Source organism: Vigna unguiculata, chromosome 10, assembly GCF_037176805.1.
Source record: "Vigna unguiculata cultivar grain cowpea cultivar isolate G323 ecotype 2 chromosome 10, ASM3717680v1, whole genome shotgun sequence".
NCBI classification, from domain to species: domain Eukaryota; kingdom Viridiplantae; phylum Streptophyta; class Magnoliopsida; order Fabales; family Fabaceae; genus Vigna; species Vigna unguiculata.
The window spans coordinates 38,629,203-38,641,971 of NC_140801.1; the positions used below are offsets into that span (position 1 = coordinate 38,629,203).

Here is a 12,769-nt window from a genome sequence, read left to right on the forward strand (position 1 = left end):
ACCTTCCCCTCCGCCAGGCGCCACCTGCACCAGAACCCCACTGTTTCCTTGCTATCGCCTGGCGGGTCCAATACATCTGTCATGCGCTATACCAGTACTCACGTAGTACCAACTTCCAACTCTTAGAATAGATTATAGTAGCAAATTTGGTCTGTACACTACTCCATTTTTCACTCCAATCCAATTAGTTCACCTCTATACCATTCATACTCATATGGATTTGGACTTAGACTACCAAGTCAGTCACTTAGTTATGTTTCTCTCTACTCTACTAATTTGGTTCCACAACCCCGAGGAGTTCGCATTCTTGCCAAACCAGTACATTCATATCCTCTGTTGTGGTCCTAGCATCACTTGACCCTTTTCATTTCCTAACATGTCCACTATATTACCAATTACATTTCCTTCAACTTCTTTATACACCTATAATCTACTGGCCTATAGTTGACACTGAAATTATCATCCCCTTACTTAGGATTACTCTACATCAGCCTCTACACCAGCTCTATTCATCCAATCCTACCTCCTATGTATAATCTTTTCCTGTGATTCTCACTAATAGTCACCAAATTTAACCTCCTAATTTACACGTAACATCACTAAAGGTTGTTATGCAACTGTTGTCTCCAATCTCCCGTAGCGACCAAGAACCCGATCCACCAAAACTAAATGTCCAATATTCTAAAAACCATCACAGCACGTTGCATTCTCGCAAGATTAGTAACCCTACACTGGCGCCTGGCGGAAAACCCCGTGCCGCTAGGCGGTGCATTAGTTTTGAGATACTCAGAATCCTGCCTTGCACCTGAGAGCAGCCCAACTTCCAAATTTGCCTTCTTTGCAGTTTTTCCCCAAATTCTCACGCAGACTCACTTGTGCCTATAATGATTCACACCTAACACATGCACCCTCACTCTACAGTGCAATCCAACCCTAAATTCATATTTTCACAACAACACCCCAAGTGTTAATCCCTAACATGACATTTCCACTGTTTCATTCAATCATGCCCTCTAATACTTAGAATTTTTCGTCATTTGACATCAAAATAATTCGCTAATAATTACAGTCAACTTTTCCACCGATCAGAAACCACCCAGATCACAGAAACATAATTCGAGACGAAACTCGCTTGTGTCGCCTGACGGTAGCATGGGAGCCGTCAGGCGCTTCATACAAACCCAGAAAAACTTGGTGAATCAATAAGTGTCGCCTGGCGGCAAGGAAGGTGCAGCCAGGCGGTTCCTTCTCTAGGAACCCAAAACACCAACAATATGATGAGCCGCCCGGCGGGTGTGCATAGCCCACCAGGCAGTTTCTGGAAAATTTCCAAAATTCACAAAATCATAGATAAAACAGTAATCAGACATTCAATTTATCATGCTTTTCATGTAATTATATAGATAGATAAATAAATCGAAGTCCAGCTCCCCTAACCTGGATCCTTTTACTTAAAAATGGATTACTTGAGAGCTTCCAATGATCACCAATGACCACCATTTTTGTCTATCGCTCAATTCAGTCCCAAAACCTCACTCAACCTCACCAATCTCTATAACTCGTGCTCTCTTTCCTGAGTAAAATTCCAGCTTGCCAAAACCCTCACTTTTACTACAATTTGGCCTTTTATATGGTGCCTTATTACTAGGTTAATTACCAAAAACGAATCAAGTCACAATTGGTGATGTTAATTATCATTTATTGGATCTTTATGGCCTGTTTTGCGGCCACCCTTGGCTGCCAATTCCTCTAGGGTTTACGTTAACCCTTCACATTCAAGCCCAAAGCCAAAAATAGCAAAAATAATGTTTAACCAAGGCTCTCCGTGGCCTAAAAACATGTTTCGCTTCATCATTATGAGAAGAATGGTCTGAATCATCATGTCTCCTTCTTCTTCTCTCCATCTCCTCTAATCTCACGCTCACATCTTCATTACACTTTTGGAGCTTTTCGAACAGTTGTGTTGATTGTGTTGTTGCATTTGATTCATTTGTAATGTGAGCTTATTAAGTGCAACCATAAGTTTCGAGTCTTATGTGATAGAGGATCAATATTCTGGGAAGAAGTCATGTCTTGCAAGCAAATGTTAGAAATAATATATATATTTTTTGGACCTCACCACTCTACTAAGTGTTTCACTCAATTTTCCACTCGTGTATCACACTTATAGGATTTTTCTTCAATGTACTCTCTTGCCTTTTACCACTCAAATTCCCTTTAGGCCTTGACAAAGAACTTCAGTAGCTTAAGCAAAGAGTGAACAAACAAAGTGAAAAGTGTTACGAGATCTAAGTCTTGACTCAACAGGTGAAAGAAAATAAAAAACTCTAGAGAAAACTTCGAAGAATTTTAAAAACACAAAACAAGAAAATTAAAATTAGAAAATAATAGGACTACCAAAGAGATTTAAAGGAGACAACATGGAGACTCTAAGAGAAAGACGGATTGCAAGTAGATATTAATAAACCATAAATAAAATTGCAATAAAAAGTTGTGTTGAACTCCCCGTTTTTTTTTATCCTTTTTTTTCCAATATATATTTGTTTCCTTTTGACTTTGATCCTCATTATTTTTTTTACAGTTCAACACAAAAACAAACTAAACAATTTATCCTTCAAACCCTCATACTCATGTAAATCAAAGTAAGTGCACTTGCAAATTCCAAACACAAAAATAAATAATGTCCACGAATTAAATGTAGAAATACACAATTTAAACAGAGAACAGAAAAGAAAAAAAAATGCAAAATATAAAAAAAAAATCAACCAAATTGGAAACAACCAACCTTAGGGGTTTTACTCCTTACAAATGAAAGAAACAAAATTTAAAACAAAATATAGGACAAGAAAACATTGAAAATTGTAGTTTTTTTTAATATGACAGAAAAATAACATAGAAGAGGAAATTCAAACTAGAACCTTGCTCTAGATACCAAATGATATTATCCTATCCAGGAAAGAGTATGATCGTTTCTGAATTTGAATGCTCAAGAGGCACGACACGAATAATTCAGAGAAGAACGCGGAATAAGACAGAGATGGAGGACGCCACAATCTAGCAGATTGATAAGTCAAGTGAAGATTCGCCAACAAGATGTTAATCTTTGATAAGAACCAGAAGCCTAAGCCAAGAACAAAGAGAATCCTCTCTTTAATGAAATCAAATTCAATATATGACTAAAAGTGTCCACAATAGTTTTTGGTACCTCTATTTATAGGCACATAAGTTTAAGCAAACCTGAAAACCCTACAAGAAGGCCCAAGCCAAAAAAGTAAAAGTATAAACTAATTTATAAAAGAAAGCTGAAAGCCCAAAAACATAGAACATAACTAATTTCTAAAAGAAAACCCAAAGATTCATCTTCAAGTTCTTCTTGTATGGAATCTTGGGATAGTCCTATATCACGAAAGATGAATGAAAAAGGGAGTGACCGGAAAAAAAGGTGGAGGGAACGAGGAGCTTAGGCAAAGCAAGCATAAGAACTAAAGAAACAGACATCAACTCTCATCCATAACACCTACATTCATCTTCTCCAACCTTCCAACTAAACCACTATAATTAATCATCTTTCAATTTCACTCCTCTTCATTATTCCTACTCCCTGCAATATCACTTTTATATCCACCTGCAAAAAACCAGAAAGAATAGAAGCTTTTATGCCATTGTGTGTTCCTTCATCTTTTTCGTCGACATTTTGTTGTTCTTCCTTGCCAAAGATTGGGGCTTTTGTTGTCGTTGACGGAGAAAATGAAAGCACACACAATGGCACAAAAGTCCTAATCTCTCACGAGGAAGAAGATCAATTTCAACCTTCGTCTCCACAAAACCCATAATGGCATGCACAAAGGATGGAAAAAACTGAAGAACAAAACCTTGGGTTACTGCTTCCAAAGTTCAAACCTAAGAAAAGGAGGGGAGAAAGGTTTCTAGTCCAACATTATGGGTTGCAAGTGAAGAGGAGAAAGGGAGAAATGTTTCTGTTCAAAAATGTGCACAATTCATTTTGATTCTCTATGCCAGCGTGGACGATTTGAAAGAAAATTAAAAATTACAAATGAAAAGCCACGCATGCTGCCATTTAAAGTGGTAATGAAAGTGGTAAGATCATGGTATCAACAAATCATTTTCCTAATCGAAATTGTGACAAAATATATTTGGTAGTGAAAACTCTAGTGACAAAATAGTTAGTGACCAACTTTCAATTTGGTCACTAAACAAACACCAACATTTTGATTGGTCACTAAAAGATTATTCACATTCATGTATAATGGAAACATTTAGAAACCAAAATGTATTGGTAATTTTGGTTGGTAATTTGGTCGCAAAAGCAATATTTTAATATATTCTAAACAATTTTCCAACATGCTTATAAATAGTACAAATTTAATTATACTAAATAACAATCAACTCCAATATATAAAGTAAAAAATATTCACTACAAGGAAATTTTTAAATAATAACCAATTTTAGTGGCAAAAAATAATTAGTCACTATAATGACGAATTTAGATACAAATTTATATACTAAAAGTTATTGGTAAATAAAATAATTTATATTATGAATAAAAAATTATAATTGGTTTTTAAATTGGTAACTAAAATAGTTTCTATTATCAATAAATTGGTCACTAACATTAATTACCCATACTTTGACTACAAAAGATATTAGTCTCAAAATATGTAATTAAAAATTGGTCTCTAAACATTTTTTTGTTACTAAAATTAATCATTATTTAAAAATTTTCTTGTAATAATTATAAATATTAAAAATATATATTATATGAACCAACCTAAAACCAAAATAAAAATAAAAACAGTTCTAAATAAATATGCAAGTTTTAAATCATCAATTAAGCATGCAACTAGTGGTCTTGTGGTCTATTATTACTATAATGATCTACTATGTAAAAGTACGAATTGATCTAAGTATTACAACAATTCATGTATAAAATTAGTGAAAGTTTTGAAAAGATACAAGTACATTGGGCTAGTGAGGGATAATAACATGTTAAACCAATTTTCTCTTACATTAGTGAGTTGAAGAAACACAATTGAAACACAACCTTGAAAAACATTGCAACCAAATAAAATGAGACCAACCGAACATTATTACCTCATAATGACAAATTAGAGAATCACTACAACATTGACATAAAATTTCTAACATTGTGAAGGTACGAAAGATTCTACCATTGATATATCTTTATCCACAATCCCCCTTTCATGCAACAATTCTGTAAAAATAAAATATTGAGCTATATGTTTAAAATAATTAGATTAAAAGTGCAATAAAAGAAGTAATGAAAAAATTGTTTGCTGGTCTTAAGTTCTGATTAATATCTAAACACCCAAATTTAAATACATTGTTTAATAAATTATAAGATTTAAAGTTGAAATAATATATATCAGGTAATAATCTTTTTCGCTTTATATTTTCCTCAAGGTTACCTGCTATCCAATACCCTTTATTAATACACTACCCTATCTTTTATTAAAAACTTGAGCTGCTATCCGCATTATTCGCTCTTATGAGAGAACTGCACATCAATTTTGAGTGATGTACTACTTGATCCAATTCTTGATCACATGCACTTTTGCGTTTTAAGTAACATTTGCATCAATTATTTGTTTATACTTAATCAGAAGTAACAGAAGTCAAGTTTGCAAAACTTCTCTCCCCTCTTTTACAATTTAAGCATCAGTTCAAATTATGATGGTTCCTTTTGTCAATTATGAAAATATGCGTAAACACTGGACTTCACGATGCATCCCATTATTTCAGAAAGGAGCCAAATACTTTTGGAGTTTTGCACAGATGACAACTGGTTTCCTGAGATATTTACAACATTATATATATTATTCTTTAATCTGGCACAATCCAGTTTCCCATTCTTGAAAAGAGTGTTATTTCTGCTAATCCAAACGTCATTCACAATATTAGTTATACCTGCTTGCAAAATTGCACTCCATTGCTTGTCCATGATGCTTTACACAGCTGACAAAAAAAAAAAGATCATTGTTAATTTGCATACCAGAACTAAACCATCTCCAAAGCTGGAAGCCAATTCACAACAAAGAAAAGATATTATGAAGTTTCCTCAGAAGTGGCAATGACAGCACCTACACAGAATGGTGCTACATCTAATTTTAAGTTTTCTTTAGCAGGAGGAATCCATAGAAAAAAAATTTTGGAAGGTGGAATGAACTTGTTTCAGATCCTTTTCACCAAGAAACTATAACACAAATATATATATATATATATATATATATATATATATATATATATATATATATATATATATATATATATATATATATATATATATATATATATATATATATATGCTTCTATGCTCTAAAATCCTCAGCCTGGAAGTAAGGAATTACAATGTTAACAATCTGCTCAAATACAATAGGATGCTGACAGACTAATATTGATGTCATCAGGAATTTAAAGATAATCCACCACAGACCTATTGAGCTATCTGTCTTTTTTCATAAAATAATTGATCTACCATTGCCATTGTTCCAAACAGAATCATCCGAATAGAACTCAGACTACTTTGAATACCAGATCAAATGGAGGATTTAACAAAGGACTTGGTGAACTTACTCCCTCTAGTGACTGAAGCAGTAATAATGATTGCGTAAAAAATAACCATTATAATACAGACATTTATTTTACAAATTTAATTTTAAAATTATGCTATCCTCACAACCATGACATCTGATTTACTGTATCAAATCAACAAAAACAAGGAGAAGAGCTTTATAGAAAAAAGAAGAAAAAACATACCGTGATCTCAGGAACACCACTCTCTTGCATTCTGGAACATGCGCAACCAAGGACTAGGCCCATTCTTCTCCACATGCCAGTGCTTTGGATACCATGGGAATTGCCACATTAAGAAGCAACGTTCCGGATGAGGCATCATGGCAAGATGCCTCCCATCTGGGGAACAAATAGCTGCTACCCCTAAAGGAGAGCCATTCACATTGAAAGGGTAGGCCTCAGTTGGATTCCCAGCATCATCACAATATCTTATAGGAGCTAACTTAGAATGCACTATTCGATCAAACACACCTTCATCTGGAAAATAAGCCTTTCCCTCACCATGAGCAACCCATATACCCATTGTGCTACCAGCCATGCCCCTGAACATCATAGCTGGTGAGGGCAGTATGGTAACGCTTGTAAAGCGGCATTCAAACTGCCCTGATACGTTATGAATGAACCTTGGTTGAGACAGGTCGCCACCAGCACCATGCACACCCCCAATTAGTGGACCAGGTACCCACCCCAACAAAGTCATTAGCTGACACCCGTTGCATACACCTAGACTAAAAGTGCCTGGCCTCTTGTAAAACTCTTGAAATTGTTGCAAAACATGCTCATTGAATCTTATGCAAGCAGACCAACCTTTTGCAGAATCAAGCACATCAGCATAGCTAAATCCACCAACAAACACAATTCCACGGAACTCTTGCAAAGAGATTTTTCTATTGAGGAGGTCTGACATTGTAACATCCCATGGCTCAAAACCAGCAGCATAAAAAGCTGCAGCCATTTCTCTGTCTCCATTGCTCCCTTCTTCTCTAATCACAGCCACTTTAGGTTTCACAGTTGCAGACAAAAATTTTTCCTTAGTGAAGACAGGAAAATAGGTCAGATCCCATGAGGGCTCAAATCGATGCTTCAGTCCTTCTTTCTCCATATCCACACATGATGGCAGTCTTTGGAACTTTTCTAGCTGAAAACTGGTCTCTTCCCACATGTCCCTTAGGATGCTAATATTTTCTGTTAAGAAAATCTCCCCATCAACCTTAACAAATATTGATGGACTGGCTGTTACTTGACCAATGATTTCAGCTGAAACTCCCACGTTACTCAATTTATCCATTACCAAAGTCAGATTTTTCTTGCTTACTTCAAGAACTAACCCAAGCTCTTCAGCATAGAGGGTTTGGAAGAGACTGTTACCTTGAGATGCCAACTCCAAATTAAGTCCGGAATTACCAGCAAATGCCATCTCTAAGGCACAAACAAGCAGCCCACCATCGCTAATATCATGGCCAGCAGATATCAGTTCATCGGTAAGAAGATCTTGAACACCTTCAAAGACCTTTTTAAGATAATGAACGTCATCTAGATCAGGACACTCATCCCCAACTTGGTCAAACGCTTGGGCAAGAGCAGATCCACCTAACCGCCTCTTACCTTTTGACAAATCAATACGAAGCAAAACACCTTCATCCTTAAGTTTTAAGTCTGGAGTCACAGTTTTTGTTATATCAGGACAAGTAGCATAAACACTGATAACAAGATTTCCAGGAGCCTTGACAACTTCTCTATCAGAATAGGCTGCCATAGAAAGGCTATCTTTCCCTCCATCAATAGCAATGCCAAGTTCAATCATTGCTTCAGATAAAGATATGGCAGCATCATACATGTCAGCTCCTTCCCCATCAAGCTTGGCAGCATACATCCAATTACCACTAGCCTTGACATCCGAAAGGGAAGTGACCTTTGCCCATACAAGATTTGTTAGTGCTTCTCCAACAGCCAACCGAGCCATTGCTTTGGGGTCTAACAATCCTTTGATTGGTTGTTCCCCAATGGCACAAGCACCTCCAGTCAAATCAGTAAAAGTTTGAGCTATGACAGCAACATCGGCAAGGGGAATCTGCAAAGGACCGATAGTTTGCTGCTGTGCAACTAGACCAGTAACACACCTATCAACTTTTGTTGTCAAAAAACGTTTTGAACAGACAGATGGTAAACTCAACACCCTCTTCAAAGAATCTATCAATGTAATCTCAGGTGCAATATCAAGTGGCTGCCGCTCATGGACCACCCGGCTAAAGTTAAAAGATTTTTTAGGCATGTCACCAAGGACTTTCTCCAATTCAAGATCAACTGCGGGTGGAGGTCGAGGAAGTCCATTTGAAATACACTGTTGAGTCGCTAGGCTATCGACTAACACAACACGTCCATCACCACTAATAGTTCCAATAACAGCCATTGAAACTTTTTCCCTGCTACAGATTGATTCCAAGATATCACGACTTTCGGGCTTCACCAAGATTGCATCCTGCTCCTGATACTCTGCCCCCCAAATTTCTAGAACAGACATTGTATGATCACCCACCACAATTGCTCGGACATCTATCTCAGCTCCCTTTGGATATATTATTTCCTTCACAACGTTGCAATTCCCACCAGCACCCTGATCATGAATGCTGATAATCGGGTTTTTATCCCCCATCTCAATACAGGCCCGAACAAGACGATATAGTTTTTGAGCCATCTCAGCATCCCCACGTTGCACAGCATTGAAATCAAGCTTTGCATCATTCTGCCCACTGACCATGCTTGAGGCCGCACCACCTCCCATACCAATGCGATAAGCTGGGCCTCCAATCTTGACAACCAACATCCCAATGTCAGGTTCTCCCTTTGTTATATGGAGGTGGTCTATCTGTCCAATGCCTGCACTGAACATGATTGGCTTCAACCATTCTCGTCTCTCCCCACTAGGAAGTCTCATTCCAAAAGTTCTACAAAAACCCTGGATCAATGGCTCTCCAAATTTGTTCCCATAATCAGATGCACCGTTACTAGAATCTATGAGGATTTGTAGAGGTGGTGCCAAATTTGACGGATAAGTAAAGGAGGGGTCTTCCCATGGAGCATAAAAGCATGGTGTGTTGAGATTCCCAACACAATAACCAGTTGTAGCTGCCTGGACAAAGGACCCCCTTCCAGTAGCATGTGTATCCCTAATGCGACCTCCTGCACCCGTCTCTGCACCAGGATAAGGTGCCACTGAACATGGAAAATTATGTGTTTCAGCTGTAAACAAGATATCTACCTCATGTACTGCAATTTCCAATGGACATGAAGAGCCAGGTTGAACTGGTCGGAGCTGCTTTACTGGGAAACCCTTGATTGCACTTGAGTTATCTTTAAACCCAATAACTGAGTTATTTGGATTTGCCGGCAGAGTACTTTTCACAATTTGCATTAGAGTCTTATCCATAAGTTGTCCATCAATGGAAATATTTCCAGAGAAAAACCAATGTCTGCTATGATCACTGTTGGATTGCGCAATATCGAACAACTCCACATTTGTTGGGTTGCGCTTAATGTCTTCTCTGAAAAGTTCGGTGTAGTATCCTAAATCATGGTCATCAAACGCAAAACCCATCTCTAGATTAATCTCTTATAATGCCTTCCGTCCCCTCTCCATGACAGGTATATAACGAATCTCTTCGGGAACAACGCTAGTCTCAAAGGATGTTAGCTTCTGACTATAAACACATTCGGTCATTCTATCATGCACCATAACTCCAAATTCATTTATTTGATGATCTTGCAGTTCACTTGTGGTGAACAACAAGTACCTCCTTGACCGTTCCAAACGGGTCACTTCTGTCAAACCACAAGCATGGCAGATTGCCACAGCATTAGTAGACCATGCCGTGGTAAATGACAACCTAGGACCAACCTCGACTATTACTGGACTCAACCCCTCCTTCCTCTTCTTGTCGAGAAAGCTCTCATTTCCCAGATTCTCTGGCTCAAATGTTTCTTGAAGAAGCCACTTAAGGACGGAAAATTTTTCACTCGAAAGTTGTGAACAAAGGCCAACATTATAACATTGCTCCGTTTGTATTTCTACGATCTGACTAGAGATTTTGAGTTGAGTATCCTTTAAAAGCTCAGCAGCTGCACTTTTTTGCATAAAAGGGACTCGGAATAAATGAACAACTTCCGATGCAGGCTTCTCAACCAAGCCAGGTTGCTCTTCTATAAAACTGTTCATGCCACCAGAAACCACTACTCTGGGATTTTCTTGAGCCTGACAACTTCAAAGCTCTTCCAATTGATGAGAGAGCCCAATTCCTATTCCAAAGCGTACCCCAAACCAAAGCATGTAACTTCTATGTGTCTGAGGCTTCTTCTTCAGAAACAGTGTCTGCCTTGATGTACCCTGAAACAAATTCACAAAACCCATAAACAAAGATGCATTTTCATTTGACAAATTAAACATAGTGCACCAACTTGTCGACGACAAAGACATAACAATAACAAATACAAACCCATGTCAACCATGCAAACTTGCCAGCCATCCCAATACGTTACCACATAAGTAAAGGAGAAGAGAGAAAGCACAGGTGAAGGGAAAACCCATAAAACATCGCTGCACTTCATTTGGTAGTTTAACACGCTGCACCAAGTGATCAACGAAAATCTGACAATTAAAAAAACTAATGCCAAAGGTACAAACCTTAAACGAATCAAAATATGCTATTACATCATGACAAACGTAGGGCAACGGTACGTACAGAACCAGAAGAAGAAGAAGAAGGTAAACAGGGAAGGAGAGAAACAGTTCTAGGTGTAAGGATACACGAAAAGTACAGAAAAGAGATTCCAATGGAGAATTCGCGTGTGTTATTGAGATAAGAGAAAAAGTATTACAATACAATGTTTTTTTCTACCCATTACAAGACAGTAGTTACCCACAGAAAAAGTTAGAACACAGCATCAAAGCATGAAACACCCCCTCCCCAAGGAAAAACGACAGAAACAACAAAAATTAATAAATAAAAGAGGTCCATCACATGATGCTAATTCAAAGACAGGCGGTAAAAACAAACCTGCAGGAATTGAGATACCCCAAATTCCCTTACAGCCGCCATGTTTTGGATCAAGTGTTGCGAAGCTCTAAAACAGAAATAGAGGGAGGAAAATGAAAACTTTTGAGGACTAAGCATAATCATAATATGGTTATGGTGCGAATAAAGATGAAACAAAGAATACCGAAACAAAGAGTGTGGCAGTAGCCTAAAAAACAAAGAGGGTTTTGGTGTGGCAAAGAATAAACCCTGTTTGATTGTTTTGGCGCTCTTTTCTATTCTTCATTTTTTTTTTTTCCTTATCCTCCTCGCTTTGATTGGTCAATTCTTTTTCTGCTGAATTTTTTTGGCTCTTGGTTTGATGGAAAAATGATTACTGCAGAGAAATTGACAGAAAAAAATATACTTATTTCCTGATAAAACAAGTGACAAATAAATATATCATTTCTATTGAACGTAAAATATTTTTACTTTATATTAAAAAAAAGAATAATTTATATAATATCTTCTGAAATTATACTCTCCGTTTATATTTTTCATGGGGTTATATCACGTTTATTTTATTTTATTTCATTTATTTGTGATTTTGAAAATGATATTTTTTATATTCGTCTATTTTTGCTTTCACTTTTCTTTCTTTTAAGAAGCATATATTTACGCTTTCTGTTTCTATGGAGTGATCCTATGATTCTCAAGGATGGATTTGAAGAATTAATTGTATTCGTATATATAGATTTGTAAGAGAGGAAAGGTAGAGATGTATAATAAATTACGATAATATCCTCATAAATCATATATATATATATATATATATATATATATATATATATATATATATATAATTATTAAAGTTAATAATATATATTTATAATAATTAATAATAATAATAATATAATAATTAATAATATATAATAATAATAATAATAATAATAATAATAATAATAATAAATAATGTATATGTATAGTTATTAAATATAATAAAATTATATATATAATAATCATTATTATTGTTATTAATAATAGTAATTATTATGAAAATAATAATAATAATTTAATGTAATTTACTTTTTATTACTTTTTTTATTAAAATTTATTAAATAATATTTTTTTAAAAATTTAATATTTTT

General features: G+C 36.0%; 1 pseudogene across 1 annotated transcript; it reads right to left on the reverse strand.

Annotated features, from left to right (window-relative positions):
- Positions 1-5,744: 5,744 nt before the first annotated feature.
- Positions 5,745-11,845, reverse strand: LOC114166163 (putative phosphoribosylformylglycinamidine synthase, chloroplastic/mitochondrial; annotated as a pseudogene). The gene is made up of 3 exons (XR_014985155.1): positions 11,664-11,845; positions 6,796-10,993; positions 5,745-5,994 (listed from the first exon to the last, which is right to left on the reverse strand). The product of XR_014985155.1 is annotated as a putative phosphoribosylformylglycinamidine synthase, chloroplastic/mitochondrial (transcript).
- Positions 11,846-12,769: the final 924 nt, after the last annotated feature.